This window comes from Equus przewalskii, chromosome 21 (genome assembly GCF_037783145.1).
Source record: "Equus przewalskii isolate Varuska chromosome 21, EquPr2, whole genome shotgun sequence".
NCBI classification, from domain to species: domain Eukaryota; kingdom Metazoa; phylum Chordata; class Mammalia; order Perissodactyla; family Equidae; genus Equus; species Equus przewalskii.
In genome coordinates, this window is record NC_091851.1 from 18,591,822 (window position 1) to 18,612,243 (window position 20,422).

The 20,422-nt window shown below is 44.5% G+C and overlaps 1 long non-coding RNA gene across 1 annotated transcript; it reads right to left on the reverse strand.

Moving 5' to 3' along the window:
• Positions 1–5,702: 5,702 nt before the first annotated feature.
• On the reverse strand, positions 5,703–17,346 carry LOC103550737 (uncharacterized). The gene is made up of 5 exons (XR_011530852.1): positions 17,252–17,346; positions 8,195–8,474; positions 7,043–7,272; positions 6,854–6,914; positions 5,703–6,577 (listed from the first exon to the last, which is right to left on the reverse strand). It is a non-coding gene; the product is annotated as an uncharacterized lncRNA (long non-coding RNA).
• Between the last annotated feature and the right edge of the window lie 3,076 nt (positions 17,347–20,422).

A 20,422-nucleotide genomic window follows, 5' to 3' on the forward strand; every position in this document is an offset into this window, starting at 1 on the left:
TCCCCAAGCCACACACAGATTAATGAACAAAGGGCAGGAGCCTCATAGGCACAAGTAGTTTAAGCACAACCTCTGATGAAACACTAGATAAACAATAAAGTACTCTCACCAGGGGGAACTCCTAGGAAGCCAGAATTAAAAATAAGACCACATGCATCTCTAGAAGTCTTAACAAAACCATGAAAGCCAAGGCTGTGCCCTTTCAGGTGTGGTAAAGAAGGAATCTCCAAGCTAGCCCCTGGCTGAAGGTGGGACCAAAACATAAATTTCCTGGACTGTGACAGTAACCTCCAAGCTACACACATTCAAAAAAAGAGATAGATAGAGAAGAAGATAAAAAAAAAATCTAACTGGCTAAAGACACCAAAGCACAGCCTTTGACTGATAAGTAGCTTATGTGAATTTGGGGATGACCCCTAGGTAACCAGAAAAACAAATCAGATCAGGGACATCAGAGGCTGCACACTGCAAGGGAAATAGACTTCACAAAATTAGTTCAGATAAGTCACAGAACAAATAAACTATCAAGCAAACAACAATGTTATCAACCTCAGAGGAGGAGGAGAGTCAGTACCCAGATTAGCTGCAATATATTATCTAAAATATCCAACTTTTCAAAAAAAATTATGAGACATGCAAAGAAGCAGGAAAATGCAGCCTAGACACATGAGGAAAAGCAACTGAAAGAGAATTTCCTTTGATGGGGCCCAGATGATGGACATAGCAGACAAAGACTCCAAAGTAGTTATTATAAATATGTTCAAAGAACTGAAAGGAACCATGTCTAAAGAACTAAAGGAAGATATGATGAAAAAAAAAAATGCCTCATCAAATAGAGAATATCAATAAAGAAACAGAAATTATAAATTGAACCAAATGGAAATTATGGAGATGAAAAGTACAATGACCAGAATAAAAAATTCACTAGAATTTTTTCAGGGCTCAATGGTAGATTTGAGCTGGCAAAGTAAGGAACTAGAGAACTTGAAGTTAGATCCATAGACACTATGCAATCTGAAGAACAGAGAAAAAAAGAACAAAAAAAATTAACAGATCCTCTGAGAAATGTAGAACACCAATAAGTATATCTCCATATGTGTAATGGCAGTACCAAAAGGAGGAAAAAAAATTCAAAGAAATAGTGGCTGAATACTTAACAAATTTGATGAAATATAGTAATCTACACATCCAAGTCAGCCCTGGTGGTCTAGTGGTTAAGATTTGGCACCTCATCAGCATGGCCCAGGTTTGTTTCCTGGTCAGGGAACCACACCACCTGTCTGTCTGTTGTCATACTGTGATGGCTGCTGTTGCTGTGATGCTGAAAGCTATGCCACAGGTATTTCAAATACCACCAAGGTCACGCATGGCAGACAGGTTTCAGTGGAGCTTCCAGACTAACACAGACTAGGAAGAAGGACCTGGCCACCCACTTCCAAAAAAAAATTGTCCATGAAAACTCTATGGATAGCAATGGAGCATTATCTGATATAGCACCGGAACGTGAGAGGATAGCATGAAAAGACCAAGCAGGGTTCCCCTCTGCTGTACACAGGGTCACTAGGAGTCAAAATTAACTCAGTGGCACTAACAACAGCAACCCATCCGTGAAGCTCAATGAACTCTCTGTAGGACAAACTCAAAGAGATTCATACCCAAATACATCATAGTCAAATTGTTGAAAGCCAACTATAAAGAGATAATCTTCAAAACAGTAAGAAAAAACTGACTCATCATGTAAAAAGGGATTCCAATAAGACTAACAGTTGACTTCTCATCAGAAACAATGGAGGCCAGAAGGCGGTAGGATAATATATTCAAAGTGCTGAAAGTTAAAAATTGCCAACCAAGAATCTTTTTTTTTTAAAGATTGGCACCTGAGCTAACATCTGTTGCCAATCTTTTTTTTTTTGCTTCTTCTCCCCAAACACCCCCCCCCCCCACCACCACCAAGTACATAGATGTATATTCTACTGGTAGGTTCTTCCAGCTGTGGCACATGGGATGCCGCCTCAGCATGACCTGATGAGCAGTACCATGTCCATGCCCAGGATCCAAACTGGCAAAACTCCAGGTTGCCAAAGCGGAGCGTGTGAACCCAACCACTCTGCTGGCCCCCCAACCAAGAATCTTATATCCAGTAAAACTATCTTTCAAAAATGAAGGCAAAAGAAAGACGTTTCCAGATGAACAAAAGCTTAGAGAATTAATTGATAGAAGACCTGCCTTATGAGAAATACTAAAGGAAGTTTTTCGGGCTGAAGCTAGTGACATTAGACAGTAATTTAAATACATACTAAAAAACAAAGAGCATCAATAAAACTACTTGTGTAGATAATTACAAAAGACAGTATAATGGCATATTTCTTCTTCTGTCTTTCTTTGAGATAAATAGTGATTGAATAAAATAAGTATATAATTGTATCATTGGACCTGTAAAATATAGAAATTCAGCATATTTGACATTAACGGCAAAAAGAAGGCAGATAGGAACAAAGATACATTGGAGTAAAGAAGTTAATTAGACCACGTGGCAACTGGAATCCACAGGATTAAATGAAGAAAGCCAGAAATGGAAAATAAGAAGGTTAATATAATAAACTCTATAAATATATTTTTGTTTTCCTTTCTTCTCTTAGCTTCTATAAAAGACATGCAATTATAAAAATTAATAATTATAGCACTGTATTTCTGGGTATGTAACATACATGTATGTAACATGTAAAACAATAATGGGATAAAAGGGGAAGGGTATGGAACCATGCAGGAGAGACTTCTGAATTCATTGGAATTATGCTAGTAAAATCTGAAGTAAATTTAGTAAGTAAGTTGTATACTGTAAGCCCTAAAGCAACCACTATCTCCTTCACCCCTCAGGGCCTGGTAACCAACATTCTACTTTCTGTTTCTATGAATTCAACCTTTTTTTTTTTTTTTTAGATTTCACATATAACTGAGATCATACAGTATTTGTCTTTCTCTATCAGGCTGATTTCACAATGGGGAATGAATAGTACTTTCAACAAATGGTACTGAGACGATTGGAATCCACATGTAAAAGAACATATTTAGACCCCCACCTCATACCATACACAAAATTAACATGCAATGGATTATAGACCTAAATGTAAGACCTAAAATTGTAAAAATCTTAGAAGAAATCATAGGTGTAAATCTTCATGATCTTGGGTTAGGCGATGATTTCATAGCTATGGCACCAAAACCACAAGCATTAAAGAAAAAATACATAAACTGGACTACATCAAAATAAAAAAACTTCTGGGGCTGGCCCCATGATGTAGTGGTTAAGTTCGGTGCACTCCACTTTGGCAGCCCGGGTTCTCAGGTTTGGATCTTAGGCACAGACCTACACCACTTGTCAGCCATGCTGTGGCGGAGACCCATATATAAAGTGGAGGAAGACTGGCACAGATGTTAGCTCAGGGATAGCTTTCCTCAGCAAAGAAAAAAAAACAAAATAAACAAAATAAAAAATTTTTGTGCTTCAAATAAATGCTGCTGTCAACAAATTAAAAAGACAATCCACAGAATGGGAAAAAATATTAGCAAATCATTTATCTGATAAGGGACTTATATCTAGAATATATAAAGAACACCTCAATAATAAAAAGACAACCCAATTTAAAAATAGACAAAGGATTTGAAGGGAGGATGTGGGACAGTGACTGCTAATGGGCAGGGAGTTTCTTTCGGAGGTGATGTACGTAATCTAAACTTACATTGTGTTGATGGTTACACAACCTTGTGAATATACTAAAAATCACTGAATTGTAGACTTCAAACAGGTGAAATTTAGAGTACATGTATTATATCTCACTAAAGATGTTTTAAAATGTTCATCTTAAGATGCTCCAGTAATTAAATGCATAGACATTCCAGTAGTAAAATGCTAACATATAGTGATGCTTCAAATTTGAAAATAAACCCACTTTCTTCAAACATTAATTATATCCAGCCCTGACTCCTTTCCTGAATTCCAGCCCACATTGCCTACTGCCGGTAGGGCTCTCCACCTGGATTTCCTGTTGGCCCCTCATGCTCACAAATTCCCCTCAAATCTGGTCCTCCTCTTAGGTGCCCCTCGCTAATGATAGTCTCATCATTTTTGCAATCTTCTAGACTAAAAATTCAGTACCATCTCTGACTCCTTCCTACATCTCTCTTGTTCATAAGTCCAGGTGATTTCACTTCTGCCCAAGTTCACCCATTCCGTGCCTCCTCTCCATGCAAGCTGCTGCTGCCATTGTGCAGACTCTCAGTTTTGCACCTAAATTAGTGATGACCTCTAGCTTCTCCCAGCAACCTGCACCAATGCCAGATTAACATTCCCAGGAAGAACACCACTCATGTCACATCAAAGATCAACAGCTCTCTGTGGCTCCCTGTGCTTACTGAATAAAGTCCAAATCCCTTCTTCTGGAAATTCAGGACTTTCTAGGTGTTTTTCACCCAAACTATCTTTATCCGCTCTTGATGATCCCCTTCACAAATATTTTATATTAAAAACCATCTATTATTCACTTCAAGGGTCGCTAAATTTCCCCCACTTCCTCGCCTTTGTTCATGCGGTTCCCCTCCACCTTACACAGCATTTCTCTTTGTCCATGAATGTCCAAATTCCTGGTCAGGCTCTTCCAAGAAGCTTCTCCAAAGCTGGTGGTGGTATCCCCTTCTTTTAAACTCTCTTCACACTTCAAACTCTCTCATACCCCAGTCATGCCGCAGATCACTATCCAGCAGATATTATAACTCTCTAGGTACCTTACGTACTTTATCGCTATCTGTAACCTCATTCTCCACTTCATCTCTTCTCTTTCTTCAACATTGCGTCCAGTCTTTGCTAGGGGATTCTGAAGGATCTGATCTGCGCTTAACTTGTAATTCTCAGAGCCTCTAGCACAGTGCCAGGCACTTAATAAGTACTCAGCAGATGTGCATGGAAACAAAGGATGGAGGAAAAACAGAAGGTGTCTTCCTGGTTTTAAGGAACTTAAGATCGCAAGTGGAAGCTGAACAGAAATTATTCTGAAGCAAGACAGGATGAGGGAGAGAACAATAAATACATCCCCAAGTGATATAAAGCACAAAAATAACATTTAACACAACTGAGGGGAACTAGAAGAGACTACCGATTGGGGTGGGATTTTAATAGATGGATTTGGGATGAAGCACATTCCAGGTTAAGGGAATAACATCAACAAGCACCCCAGCAGAAGTGTGTCAAACACATTTGCAAGACGTGAACTGGGGGATGTGATTGATGAGTAGGAGGCATGCTTGGATGAAAGGGGAAAGGTTCTGTATTTCGAGATAAGCCTTGAAAATTATGTTGGAGACAGATCATACGAAGTGTTGGATTCCAGGCTAGAGAATTTGGACCCTGTTCTGTGGGCGGTGAGCAGCCCTGAAGATATTTAGTTGAGCAATGAAAGAGCCCAGGGGTTAAAGGAGCCTGAAAGGCAACTTCCCATAAAGCAGAGGAAACTGTATTTCAATAATAATCAGCTGCTGATTTACCTGATGTGTAAACCTAGGTATTCAGCTAGGGGTGCCTCAAGAAATAGGAGATGATGGTGATTGACTTTTAAAGGGACATCAAAGAGTTCAGCTCCCTTTTTAAAAAATTATTTTAAAACTTCTATTTTCTTAAAGTACACATAAGTTAATCAAAGACTCCAGGGTAAGATTCTGTTTGGATAATGTTTATTTTGGTACCTTGAAAGCTTGGCAGTTGTTTAGAAATTCAGTTACAACTAGCCTTTAAACAAAACCACCCCTGGGAATGATGGGTTTGAGCTGATCTCAATATATTAACTTAACATTATGAGGCAGTTATGCTGCAGGTTCAGAGGGTTGATTAAATCTTAAAGTGAGCACATAACAGGCACCGAAAGCACACACTTTGTTTAACTGGCTCTTTCAATAGAAGAGACAAAGGAGGAAAAACGAAATATAAATGGAGGCTATTTTTATTATTGCTTAAAAGGAGGCCTCCTCTGTGCCAGATGGGAAAATCTAGCATCAGTTCCTATGGCTTTTCTTTAAGACTGTGGATACACAGAGTCAAGCACAAATTGATAGCAGGAATAGAAGATGGAAGGAATAGAAGGAATAGAAGGGATAGAAGAAATCTGAGGCTCCAAGCCACCTGTAAGTCAGTTGGGAGGAAGAAAAGGATGTGAAATACTGACAGAGTGTTCAGTCAAAACTTCAATTTGCTATAGCAATTAATCATTGCCTGTGCATATACACATATACAATTTTTAACTGAATTCAACAGTTTTAACCCATATGGCAGAGACATTTATTGCTCATTGATAATAATCAAATGCTTCTCCACATTTCCCAGCCTCCTTGTTAGTTAGGTGGAGGCCAGGTGACTAGTTCTGGCCAATGGGCTGAGAGTAGAAATGGTGAATGCCATTTGTAGGCTGAGGCATTTAGGAGCTGGTGTCCTGCCTCTGTGCTTTCTCTTCCCATGTTACAGCTGTCCTGGAGGCACTGGGTTCCAGGTGAATCCACTGAGAGATGGTGGAGTGTCTGTCAACGCAGGTTCCTGAGTGAGAAATAAAGCTTAGTTATATTAAGCCACTGAGATGTTAGGGTTTATTTGTACCACAGCATAGTCTATTCTGACAAAATCATCCCGAGTGTCCACCCTTTCTTCCATTGTGTTAGATCCCCTAACTTTTGGCTGGACACATGGCTACCCAAAATGAAGACCATATTTCTCAGCCTCTCTAGTGGCTGAGAGAAGCAATATGTTTAAAATCCAGCCAACAGAATGTAAGTGGAAGTATTATCTCTTCCTTAGGAAGCAGCAGTAATATACCTTTTCTTCCTTTTCCTTGTCCTCTTCTTTATCCTGCTGCCTGGAATGTAGAGGCTGTCATCTTGGACAGGAGGTCAAGGCCACAAATGGAGCAACAACAGTAGAAGTCAGAGTTCTTCATAGCATGGAGCACCATATCAACTGTGGACAACCACTCAAATTTTATGTGAATGAGAAATAAATTCCTACCTTGTTTAAGCCATTGTTGCTTCCAGAATCTTCCATATATTCAGATGTTTGACCTTGTCAACCAAACGTATATCTGGTGGATTATCTGGTTTTTTCACTTCTGCAAATGTCTTGGAAGTGAGTGCAAAGAAGGCCAGAATCAGCACCAGGACTGCCCAGTAGAGTGGATGGTTTAGATCAATCATTCAGGTTGTCTGAGAGGACTTGACAAGTCTTCAAGCAAAAATATCCTGGAAGAAGCAGCGGACATTTGAGGATAAATATATGGTTAGCCACAGAGAAGAGTCTCTGCTCTACTTAGAAAGTCAGTCCTACCTAAGAGGAAAAGGCCATAATAGTTAACAATTTAGAGTCCATTTCTCTTCCTCTTCTTGACCCTGAGGTCAACTCCTGGCAAGAAAAAAGCCACTTCTTCTCCCTGACTTATTTATTTATTTCTTTATTTTTAGGTTTCCCACTTGGCACATGGAATTATTCCCCCATTTTGAATGAAACTCATTGCTACTTATTTCCTAGGCTTTCATCCATTCCTTACTTTTTCCCTTCATGGTTAATGGTCCGTTCCGCTACTAAAGTCTCAGTGGGTGTGAACTTTCCTTATTCTTTGTGTCCATTCCACTCCCATAATCCATAGTTTAATACTGAGAACTCTGTTCTGCTATGGAATGGAATGACCCTCTAGCTAGCAAATGACCACTAGGAGGAAAGCTCCGTGAAGGGAGAGAGTTTTATCTGTGTATCTCTAATGCCTAGAAAGTACCGTGCACATAGGAGGAATTCTATAAATATTTGCTAAATTTAATATCTAATAGCTTTCTCTACTTAACCTTACCACCACCCCACTATTTACCTCTGAGTTACATCAGCTTATGTGTGTTCCATGTACAGTAGTATCTTGAGTGGCCAACTGCCAGAGTTTAGAAAAAAAATATTGGACTTAAAACTAATAGGCATATCTTTCTTAGAGGAAACTTCATATACAGAATTTTAAGCAATGGATAAATTAAAACATGAGTTTATTGTAAACCATAAGTCCTTGAAAATATGGTATTTGCAGGTATATTAGCCAGCTCTATCTAGAATCATGCTGCAATAAAAACCATCTCTGAAATTCAGTGGCATATAACGGTAAGTATTGATTCTCATACTCACACATCGCAAGTTGGCTAATCTAAGCCAGGCTCAGCTGGGCTTGGTTCCAAGCTACAGGCCAGGTTCAGGTCTGTTCTATGTGTCTCCGTATCTTCCTTGTCCAGTGGTTACCCAGGAAATGTTCTTCTTATGGCCAAAGGCAGGAGCAGAGAAGAAAACTCCAACTTGCAGGCACTTTTCAAGCCTCTGCTTGTGTCCTGTCTGCTAACATCCCACGGGCCAAAGTAAGTCACATAATCATGGTCAAAGCCCAGGGGTCAAGGAGTATACTCTGTCCACCCTGAAGTCATAGCAAGGAGGTGAATGCATAAAACAGAAGAGGAAGAATTGAGACCAATGATACACTCCGTCACACTATGTTTGGAAAATATCACATGTAAACTCAGGCCATTTTCTGATAGGAGTACAACTCTACTAAACATTGTAAACTGTCACAAGAAAGGAAAGTGGAGCATGAAATCCCTGGAACTTAACTCAAGAGTCCTTAAGGCTGGAAAACATTCCTTTGTTTCTGAATGAACAACACATGCTGGTTAAATGTGGTGGAGACATGCCTTGGATTCACACCATCTGCCAAGCCTACCATGTCCTAAATCTCAGACCTAACTCCATCCTTACCCAAAGCTTCCAACTCTGCCCCTTGGAAAGCCCTCCCAGTAGAATAGTTCTCCAGGTCAACAGTAGTAGTAAATAGCAGGAAAATAAGTTAAGTCCAGAAATTTTATTTATTACCTTCATCCGCATTGGGATGATGATTTCATGTCAGATTAAAAAGAAAGTGCCTTGAATGCCAAAAGGAAGGATTATAGAGTCATGGAGGGTAGGGAATGTGAGAGACTCTTGCCAGGTACCCAATTATAGTGTGAGTCCTTTGACGTCTGACCCAACTAGCGGTCTCAGCCTTGTTGGCTACCGACTCCCTATCGTGGTCACTCTAGGGATCCTAAACCTGGGGTCTTCAGACTGAATGTGGAAGAATTGATGGGATCCCCGAACTTGGGTGGGGAAAAGTTAACTATTATTTATCTAAACTAGTATTTAGTTAACTAACATTTAGCACTTCTTCAATTATGAATGTAAGTAACAAACCACAGTAGTCTTAGCAGTGCCTGTGGCTTCATCACAAATAGAAATCACACATTTTTTCTTATCACGTGATGCTCATAGATATCTCTTGTAGGTATCTTTGGAGATACCATTTGTGTTCAGCACTACTTCCAAAGTGCAGTAGTTATTAGATCCACTGCTAGATCTGGTTCTTTAATGTGTCCTACTACCTCATGATTGTGTTTTTCTAATATTTTGATAAATGTGTTTGTAATCTAAGTATTTTGTTTCAAGCATATAAAAACATCATGCTGAAAAAAGTCCATAGGCTTCACCAGACTGTCAGTTGGGTCCACTGAACAAATAAGATTAAGAACTGCTCCCTAGGGTTTCCACAGGTGATGTCTTTAAACCTTCTGGAGACATATTGGGGGTTTACCATGTGCTTATATACAATAGCAGGTGTTGCGCCCAAAAATATCTTGGACATATGGGATCAGTTCATTCCCTTTTATCCATATCTCAGACCCTTCCCCTTTTGATCTCTGTGACTGTCCTCTACAGAAACTCTCCCAATCCCACTCCAATTTCTTCTTATAGTTTCTAGAAAATCTGTAAAAATCTCTTCTTTATCATTCTTCATCATATCTTAGTCTCCAGCTACAAGGTAAAGTCAAGGTTGAGTTTAACCTAGCAATGTCTCCCTATTTAATTTTTACATTTTCCTCCTGATCATGTTACCTCTCTTGAGCCATCGCCAGAGGTGAGAAGTTCACCCCATTCCTTTGTCTAGCAATTCTTACCTTAGAAACTACTGCCCGATATTGATGCAAATTCTTCCCTCCTTTGAGATTGGTTATCTTCCCCAGATCCATTCTAAGATAGTTTCCATGTCCCCCTAGATTTTTTTCTCCTCTGTACCAAACAGCCATTGACTCCGCAGCCATGGCAAAGACCTGCCTGGTCTCCAGACCTCACCTCATCCTTGTCCACTCTTCAGGCCACTCAGTGTATGGGGCCCAGACGGGAGAGTGATGTATTGAGCATCTGCCATGCGCCACCCAAGTCAACACTTTGCTCATTTCACTGTGGATATGTCAGGTCTATCTGGGCAAAGATGAGTTAGTTTTACAGGTGCTTCACTGAAGACCAGTAGGGATCATCCCGTCAACTAACCATACACAGATTCATTTCACATTCAGGATCTTATCCAGAATGATCCTGTCCAGCCATATTTTTCATCACTACCTGCTATGGACTGAATGTTTGTGCTCCCCCAAAATTCATATGTTAAAATCCTAACCCCAAAGTGACAGTATTAGGAGGTGAGACCTGTGGGGGGTGATTAGGCCTGGAGAGTGGAGCCCTTATGAATGAGATTAGCAGCCTTATAAAAGAGGCCCCAGAAAGATCCCTCACCCCCTTCCACCATGTGAGGACCTGGTGAGAAATCAGCAGTCTGCAGCCCATAAGAGGGCCTTCACCAGAACCTGACCATGCTGGCACCCTGATCTTGGACTTCCAGCCTCCAGAATTGTGAAAAATAAATTTCTGTTGTTTACAAGCCTCCCAACCATGGTATTTTGTGATAGCAGCCCAAACAAACTAAGATACTCCCTATAATGGACACTGTGATGGAACACAAGATTCCCCATCAGAACTTATCGTCCCAGCTGTTCAGAGTGCTGCTGGCTGATTGCCCTGAGCTATCATCTCTCCCTGGAAACTATCCTCAGCTAGAGACAGCTGCCTCACCCAAGAGAAGAGTCGATATCCAGTAAGTGGTCAGTGGGGGAATATAAAGGCTCAGAACTATCCCTGCAACATGAGACCCTGTGAGGGGCCATCCCAGCTTCGGAGTTCCACGTAAGGTCAGCTGGGCCTTTGCTGAGACTGCATTGCAGTCCAGCTCCTCCCAGTGCCTGATCTTGCTTCCTTCCCTTCCACAGAGCTTGATCCCCAGATCTCCAATAGATCCATATGCTAAACTTCATCTCAGAGTCTGCTTCTGGGGGACCCCAATCTTCAACTCTCCCTAACCCCATTCCAGGGCCCTAACCCCACCAAACCTTAAATACACCACTCTCTGATCTCCTGTTTACTGTCATATCTACAGTATCCTCTACGGGGCTTGGCGCAGAGGAGGTATATAAATGGTTAATAAATTGAATTTAGTCTGCAAATTTGACCAGCCTGCCAGCAGTACCCTCCTCCAAGTCTCTAGTAAGAATCTTGGCAGTCTATAGACTGTTTGCCCGTGGGTTGAACTAAACAACTTGATGCCTGAAGAGCCACCTAGCGATGCTCACTGAAAGAAGTTAAGGGTCCTGGCAGGTACCTCAGGCCTCATAGCCAAGCACCAGAAAGCCAGTGCCAAGAGCTTTCTGCCCTGGGGTCCCTGTCACCCCAGATCCCAAGCTTCGGCAAGACCCAGCTTAGAAGAATAGACAAGTGGGCCCCCAGCCCAAAGCACTGCTCCTGTCCTGCACAGAGGAACTTCTCCCTGATGTGGATTCTTAACTTTTCATCTTATTTTGCTTTATCATTAAATCTTCTCATTTTTAAACATGTTGTTACTTTTGAGCCATATGAAGTTGCTACTGTTGCAGGTCCCATAAGATCAACTGAGAGTGTCAACCTGAGAGTATTATCTTAGCTTAATTTTTAATTATAAACATTTATTCTTATTGTATCTATTTAGTCCTAAAATTTGCTTTTTTACATATTAATTTATACCATTTTTTTTACCAGTGTATCCTTTTATTCTTTTTATTTTAGCTCAATTTGCCATTTTACTGATTAGCATATCCTTTTAAGCTGGCTTTAGATAAAAAGGCCATTTACTGTCACCACCACAATAAAAGAGCTGAGTTCCTACATGGTTCTCCCCAGAACTCTTGAGGACTGCTGGGAATGTAGCAATTGGCCTCCCCTTTACAAACGGACTGCGTCTTCCTCTTATCTACCTGTATCAAGTACTGCGATTAAGAAAAGATAAGACATTAATCCATGTGCTTGAGGCTCTACTCTAGGGCAGAGGTTTTCAACCTTAGCTCTACATTAGAACCCCCTGGAAATTTTTTAAAATACCAATGCCCAACCATTCTCAATTACATGAGAATCTTGGAGTGAGGTCCAGGCATTAATATTTTTGAAGTTCCCCAGGTAATTCCTACAGCAGTAACTTTGAAAACTGTTGGTCTATTCAAAATGTGGTCCATGGACCCACAGCACCAGCATCCCCTGGGAGCTTGTTAAAGATGCAGAATCTCAGGCCCCTCTGCAGTCTCGCTGAATTAGAACATGCATTTAGCAAGATCCCCAGGGATCTTGAGAAGCATGGGTTTAAAACACATGTTGGTGGATTTTGCGTTTTAACCCTTCTCTTTTTAAAAAAATCTTCAATCTGAAGATTTGAGGATCCTGTATCTCAAATGTTTTCAAAGTTAATCATTTCTATTCTTTTTTTGATCTACCCTATCAATAGGAGATAGTAATTTGGCTAATTCATGATAAAATGTCTCTTTCCTGGGTTGGCTAACTTGTTTCTAATTAAGGAGATGGAGAAAGAGTTAATCAGAAGTCCTCTTGGGGAGAGTGCTGTGTTTGTTTAGAAGGTTTGCCTGGAGAAGCCCTCTGGGGGAGAACAGAGCACCCATGGGCAGGATGTCGGCAGGTGCCAAAACTTGAGAGGAGGAGGAAGAGCACTCTGCTACAAGGATGATGTTGGCTCCTGAGAGAGAGAGGGGAGAAAAAGAGAGAGAGGATGGGGAGCAGGTGGCAGGGGCAGAGAGGAGAGCTTTCAAGATGAATTGAAGATGGTGCATGACCCCTCAAACCTTCCATAAGAGTAATAAACCTATGGGTGTGACAGCATCTTGGGAGGAGAACAGTGAACGGTCTGAGTGTGTCCAGGTTGCAATATGGGCAGAGAGTAGAGATTTAATGTTTGGATGCAGAAACTAGGACGAAGGGCACCATGAGGAAGCTGGCCCTCTAGGATCCACAGAAGTCACTCAGGGAATGTTTTGGGCCATCAGAGGCCATGACACTGGGGCGTCGAGCCCAGTTTACTTTTTTGTTTTTTATTTGCAGGGAAATATTCACCCTGAGCTAACATCTGTTGCTCATCTTCCTCTTTTTTTTCCTTCCTCCCCAAAGCCCCAGTGCACGGTTGTATATCCCAGTTGTAAGTCATTCTAGTTCTTGTATGTGAGCCGCCACCACAGCATGGCAACTGAGAGACAGGTAGTGTGATTCCGTGACCAGGAAGCAAACCCATGCCACCAAAGCAGTGAGCACCAGACTTTAACCATTAGGCCATCAAGGCTGGCTTGAGCCCAGTTTATTTGATCTACAGGGGCAAGAAGGCCTTAGCTGAGGAGTGGGTTCAGTGTGTTGCTTCCCTGCAGATGGCTGGAGACAGGATAGGACCCTACACTGACAAAGGCTGCCTGGAAACTGCAGGCGTGGCTTGGGCTTGTTTTGGAAAAGCAGGCAATCCCTGGCTTCCTCCAGAAACTCCTATCCCCAAATGATATTCCCATGCACATTTCTAATTCCCAGAGGTCCCTGAGGACAGTGAGAACTCTGCCTCATCTCACCCCACACTCCCTAAAAGCAGGTGTCATGATTGCTCTTAAAGCCTTGGCTAAGGGGGGCCAGGGCCTCAGCTATCAACAGGATGCTATGCTGGGGAGGGTTGCATTCCCTCCTCCGACTGGAAGGACCCAAGGCTGGAATTTGTTTCCTCTCCCTGGGAGAAAGTTGGACAATCTCTACAATGTTTGTACCTCCTACAAACTTTCTCACTCACCCAAACTGATCATCCCTGTGCTGCAGGATTTGGTAGGAAGCAAGAAAACTTTTTCCCTCCACTCCTACTCAGCAGGACTCAGGACAAGCCTGGCCTTCATACCCAGCATGCTTCTCTTTAGGCTGTTCATGCACTGGCCAAAACACGTCAGCAGAAAGCACACCACCCTGGTGCCAGAGGGGGTGTTTATAAAAATTGTCCAGATGCTTATTTCTCTCTTCCAGAAATTGCCTTCTGTCTGATCCAGATTATGAATTTGTGCCAGAACCTTGGGTCTTGAAAAACTGTAAAGAATATTTATCGATGTCACCCAGAAGTTTTCCCTTTCAACCACCCACTCTCCAAATCCCCAACAATTATGCTATTCCAGATTGTTAGGGTTTTTTTTTCAATACATAGGCCTTTTCTTTTGTTTACTTTTCTTTTCTTTCTTGCATTTCTTAAATGTGGTAAAAATATACATAACTTAAAATTTACCTTTTTTTTTTGCTAAGGAAGATTAGCCTTGAGCTAACATCCACTGTCAATCTTCCTCTTTTTGCTCTTATTTTTATGTGAGCCACCACCACAGCATGGCCACTGACAGACAAGTGGTGTAGGTCCACACCCAGGAACTGAATCCGGGCTGCCCAAGTGGAGTGTGCCAAAGTTAACCACTAGGCAACTGGGGATGGCCCCCAAATTTACCATTTTTAAGTGTACAGTTCAGTGGCATTAATATTGCAATTTTTGATTTGGAATCAAATGGGAATTGTTGGCCAACTTCCAACTGCTGCTGGCTTTGTTGCATCCCTCTCATTTCTAATCTTCTTTTTGCTCAAAGGACAATGACCAGACAGTTCCTTCTAATGAAAAGTTTGTCTTCTAATCTGGCTTATGCTCCCTGCTGTCTTGTTGGTGTGTCCAGCCAGCCAAGGCTGACTGGCAGGCCCCTGGGAAATCTGTGCATCTCAGAGAGATACTCAACTGTCTTTGGTTCACTCTTTCTCCTAGAGAACAGGACCTAAGTGCTCAGCACAGGCTCATGTGGTTTCTGATTCCATCTCAATAGGTCTCTGAAGGATACAGCATCTGCTTAAGTAGAGAAGGAAGGAAAGGAATCCTTGGTGGGGAACTGCATGTGACAACAAAGAGACAGCTAACTACAGACTCAGTGCTCAGGCCACACTGTTTGGAATGGGCCATAAAAGAGCTCTGAAACTGAAATCTGTAGAGCGAAATTAGGGTTAAAATGAAGGCACCAGAATAAGAGAAGTAAGTGTTGTCCTGAAGAAAATGGGGAGCCGTGGAAGGTGTAAGAGCAGTCTAAATCAGTCTGGGTGGAGGAGAGCTCGTTCATAAAGAAGACTTGCTGTGGCCTGAGTTTCAGACCTCCTGGGTCTATGTTCTGCAGTTACAGCAGGAGAGGAGGGACCCAGGGAGCTGGTGGGCGAAACCCAGAGAAGGACCAACCCAAAGAAGGTGGGTGATGACCAGGAATGAGAGATGAGAAAGGTCTACAGGGGAGCAAGTTCCAAACAGAAAGAGTGAGAGAATGGGGGAGCAAGTCACAGAGAGAGACATCCAGCTGAAGACCCAGCTTGGGCGATGGAGCAGATACTCGTCAGTACCTGCCCATCTCTCCTCCACACTCACCTCTCTGCACCGAAGCCTGCTCCTTGGAAACACCTGCCACTCACCGACTGTGGGCTTTCTGACTATGGGAGCCCGCTCAGCCCATACCTGGGACAAGCCTCAAACACTTGAAAGTTAATTACCCCCGCAGCAGCCCTCTGTCCATAATGGACAGGAGTGATGGGTAAATACCCCAGCTCCCTCACCCCCCAGATGGGAAAGCTCTGAGGTGCGTGTCCTACAATGTCTCCTGGGGTTCTCCACCAAGACAGCCCCAGTTGCCTGCATGGGAGCTGACACAGTAGCACATTTTTCCTTGTCTCTATTCCTTTTCCTGTCTATTGAAGTTTCTTTCACCTCCCAAATAATTTGCTTACACCCTAATCCTTGTTTCTGGCCTATTTCTGGGGGACCCCAACCCAAAGAAAGGCTTGGTTGAGGGCATAGTCATCTGGTGCCCCCCACATCACCCCCCAATAAGCTCCCAGAACCTTCCAGTTTCCCCCTTAGTGTGTAACCAGAGACATTGAATGTCCACTCAAGGGGTTCAACACTGAGCCCTGGGGCCTCCTCTTCCCTCCAGTCCCTTACTATGATCTTCCCAGTCTGGTTAACCCAGCCGGGGGGGAGAAGGGCACAAGGGGCTCCCACAGAGGCAGGGTGCTTTGGCATGTGCCCCACCCCCACAACCACAGCCACAGAGGAACTCAAATCTGGGAAAGGGCCAGGGAGTTCTGGAGCCCCCCTCCCACTCTGCTCCAGGGAAGACGACATGGATTTGGACACTGAGGGGAGCAGGTGGTGTTCTCTTACTACCCTGTCATGACCCCAAGATTCTTTAGTTTCTCTTCACCAGACTGGAGTCTGTGAGGACTCCAAGGGTGGTCCGTCCACCACCGCAGCAGCACGCCCCTTCCCAACTCTAAGGCAGAGAGGAGAGAATTTATTATTTTCATCGGAGAAGAAAATGAGAGCGACATTGGTGCCGTTCACGACAGCATCGTGGCCTCCCACTCTCCAGCCAGCCTCATGGAGATGAATGGCCAGGGTTTGCTCATTAGCTTAATTTGTTGCTGAGGAAAAAACTCGTGGACTATTAGGCTGCTCTCCAAATCAGGCATCACGGGGAATTGGTGCTGACTCCAGGGCTTATGGGAAATTAGTACAGTGAAGAGAGGTCAGTCCGGGCGCGAATAAGAGATGCCAGACCAGTGTATGGGACACGGCTGTTAAAACCAATCTCAGTCCCTCAGGCTGAGCGTGGCCCTGCGATTGGGGCTGAGCAGCCGTCTTAGCTGTTGTGGGGGCTGCAGGCCCTTGGAGAAGGCTCAACCATTCACTCCCCCAGCCCCTGACTCTAGGCTGCCCATTCCTCAGCTTCCACCAAGGACCATGTCAGGAAGTCCCCTTGCCTGCCATCATGGTGACCCTCTGGCTGGCATACTGCCTCTCAGTCCATTCCCTGCCACTCTCTAGGGGCCACGGGCATGTTCCTGGATCTCTTCCAAGCCCCTCTGGGCACGTGGGAGGCTAGAGCAGGGGTGGGCAGGGGAATCTCAGGGCCTCTCAGCGTAACAAACCTCGCCGCTGGTTCTCTCCATCGTGACCTCCCCTGGTGGTGCAGGCCGCTCCCCGAGGAAGGCTCTCCCCGCTCTCCAGGTGGGTAGCAGGGCACTCCCCTCTGCCCTGGAGTTTCCAAACCTGTGTCATCAGACACACCCACCCCCCAGCCCCTGGATTTTGACCTAGAGGGAGCCCAGGGAGCAGGTCTCGACTCTCCAGTCCCTTTCCCCAAGGCCATAAAGGATCCCCACCCCCTCCACCCCCACCATGTGAAACATAACCTGCATGTCCCCATGCCATGACTTTGAGTGGGACGCCATTGAGCTTTCCCAATATTTACAGAGAAGCTTTGGGGAATTTAGAAAGCTCTGTTATGTCTCAACAAAGCCCAGCTCTGGCAAGCACAAATCCTTGCCTTCCAGAATTCCTGTTTTGAAAGGGCTTCCTTGAGAGCTCATATTGAGTGTCAGAAGCTAAACGCTGACCCCTTTGTCCTCCTCTGGGTTCTGCCTTCACCTGTGAATCATAATGAGTGGAGGCTCAAATCATGTGGAGTAAAGGCTCGGGCACAGCAAGAGCTATCAGCAGCAAGGATGGTATCCTGTGTGTAAAGGGTTAACAGAGATCTGGGCCATGCAGGCTGCCTGGGGATGACCTCGGCCTGCCTCTTCTCACTGCCTTGACTCCTGGGAACTACAGAGTAAATATGAAACATTGCAAGTTGGCTTGCAGGCCTTGGGCCTACCTGACTCATGCAGAATAAAAGCCGGAGGGAAGCAAAAGCTGTGGTTTCTGTGATAAGGTGACCTGGGAGCACCTCAGCTGCCCAATGCAGCAGCCACGCAGGCCCCATGTGGAGGCACCAAAGGGGCCAAAGGAGCTGTGTACTTGCAGAGCTGATGACCCTCCCGATAAGAAGATGTTGGGTATCCTGTATCTCCTTTCCTCTATCCTTCTGGAAAGCTAAGTGTATTGGTCAGGGTTCTCCAAAGAAACACAACCAGCAGGATGTGTGTATATGTATAGAGACAGAGATTTGTTTTAAGGAATTGACTCATGCGATTGTGGAGACTTGGTGAGTCCAAAATCTAGTGGAGGAGGCCAACCGCCTGGAGACTCAGGGAAGGGTTGCAGTTCGACTCTGAAGGCAGTCTGCTGGCAGAATTCCTTCTTGCTCAGGGGAGGTCAGTCTTTGCTCAATTAAAGCCTTTAAGTGATTGGACGAGTCCCACCCACGTTGTGGAGGGCAATGTGCTTTACTCAAAGTCCACTGATTTAAATGTTAATCTCATCCCAAAAACACCTGCATAGAAACATTCAGAATCATGTTTGACCAAATATCTGGGCACTGTGACCCAGCCAAGTTGACATATAAAATTAACCATCATACTAAGTAACTACAGGAAACCCCAGGCAATGGCATCTCGTGAGTTTGATTGCCGTCTTGAATCATAACCATATCACAAACCATAACCACCACTATCTGAGCTCAGTGACTGCTGGTTCTGTAAATGCTGAGATGCTGGAAGGGTCTGTAGGAGGCACAGTAGCCAGAGAGGAGGCCGTCTATTCCCCCATCTGACCACTGGCATCTACAGCCCTGCCTGCAACTGTGCAGGGAGCCTTTTCCCAGAGGAAAGCTCCCAGGAGAAAGTTCCATGGCTTTTGTTTTCCCAGCAGACCACACATAGCCAAGCCTGGGGATGGGCACCCAGTGTCTTGCTGACTTCCCAAGAGACTCCCCTGGCTGACCTGGTCCTGTGAAGGGCCCTGGTAGAAGGTACAACCAGTACTTGCTGAGAAGACAGCAAATCTTCCATGGCGGTCTTAAAAATGAACATCCCCTCTCACAATGCTCGGCACTTTACAGTTTGCAAAGCATTTTCACATCCATGATCAAGTTGATCCTTCCCAAAGAATGTCAGAAAAGTTTGGTTGTGATCTCTATTGCTGCCTCAGGCAGCCAAAGATGGAGTTTTCCACATGTCCCTTGTGGGCTGGTTCAGAGGATGCCCTAATGCACTGTGCTTGCTCAAGGTGACATGGGCGTGCGGGAAATCATGGTGAGGCATGGAGGTGGCAACCTTGGAGGCTCCCAGTCCCCAACCCCAAAGACATCCCAGCCTGCCAGCCTGGTCTTGAGAGTAGAGAATCAAGCCATGGCCTGGCTTTCACTGTGCCATCACTGTCCCTGAAAGGCCGGGACATCTGATATGGCTTACAGCCTTAAGAAATGAACTTAGCTCATGCTGTTATAAAGAAAGCCAGCAAACAGACCCTGAAAATTATGGCAGCACTTCAGCCTCTCAGCTGGCAAGACAGTATTTGGGAACCTTGGGGGCCCTGTCTACTGAGCTGCATCAGAGCCAAATGGACAATGAGGGTAATGCAGACACAACTATGGTTGTGCATCTTTGTATGTGTGTGAGTATATACAATTGTGCACACAAATGCGTGTGTATTTGTGTTTGTGAGTGAGCAGGAGTGTGTGCGTATGTGTGTGGGTAAGTTTTATGAGGGGGGTCTTTGGGGGGTGGGGGCGGGGGGCCGAGAAGGCCAACTTCAAGCACACCTGAGACTTGAAAACCCAGCTGGAATTACTGATGAAGAAAGCAGTGGGCCAAGCCCTCGGCAAGGCCCTTGGGTCGCGCCAAGTTGAACCTCGTGGTCCCTGCCCTGGAAGAGCAACCGCCCTGTGGACACAGACCAAATAACTCAGATCCTGGGACACTTAGGGACTGTTTTAGTGCAGAGCCAGAGTCAGGGAAATGAAAGAACTTCCACAGGCAGGCTGCGTGAGGCTCCAGGCCTGTTCCAGAGCCGGAGCGCTGTGGGAGAAGCTGTCCTGCCCTCCAGGGGCCTCAGATGACGGCCAGGTCAGCCCCCGAGATAGCAAACAGGACAGCAATCAGAAGCACCAAAGGGTCCCAGCCAAGTGCTATGTGAGGGAGGAAACGAGGCTCCATGAGGGCTGGCGGGGGCGGGGACTTGGCTGGCTGGGAGGGCTGGCCAGCAGCTGTCCACAAGGGGTGGGTCGCCAGAGCATGGAGATGTGCTCTCAGTGGGCAGCAGTGACTACTGGAGCCCAGGGTCTCAGCTGCCACCTCTCTGCTTTCCGTCAGTCACAGCCTGGCAGGAAATACCATAAGGCCCGGGGCAGGTCTGCTCCTACTATTTGTGGTATAATG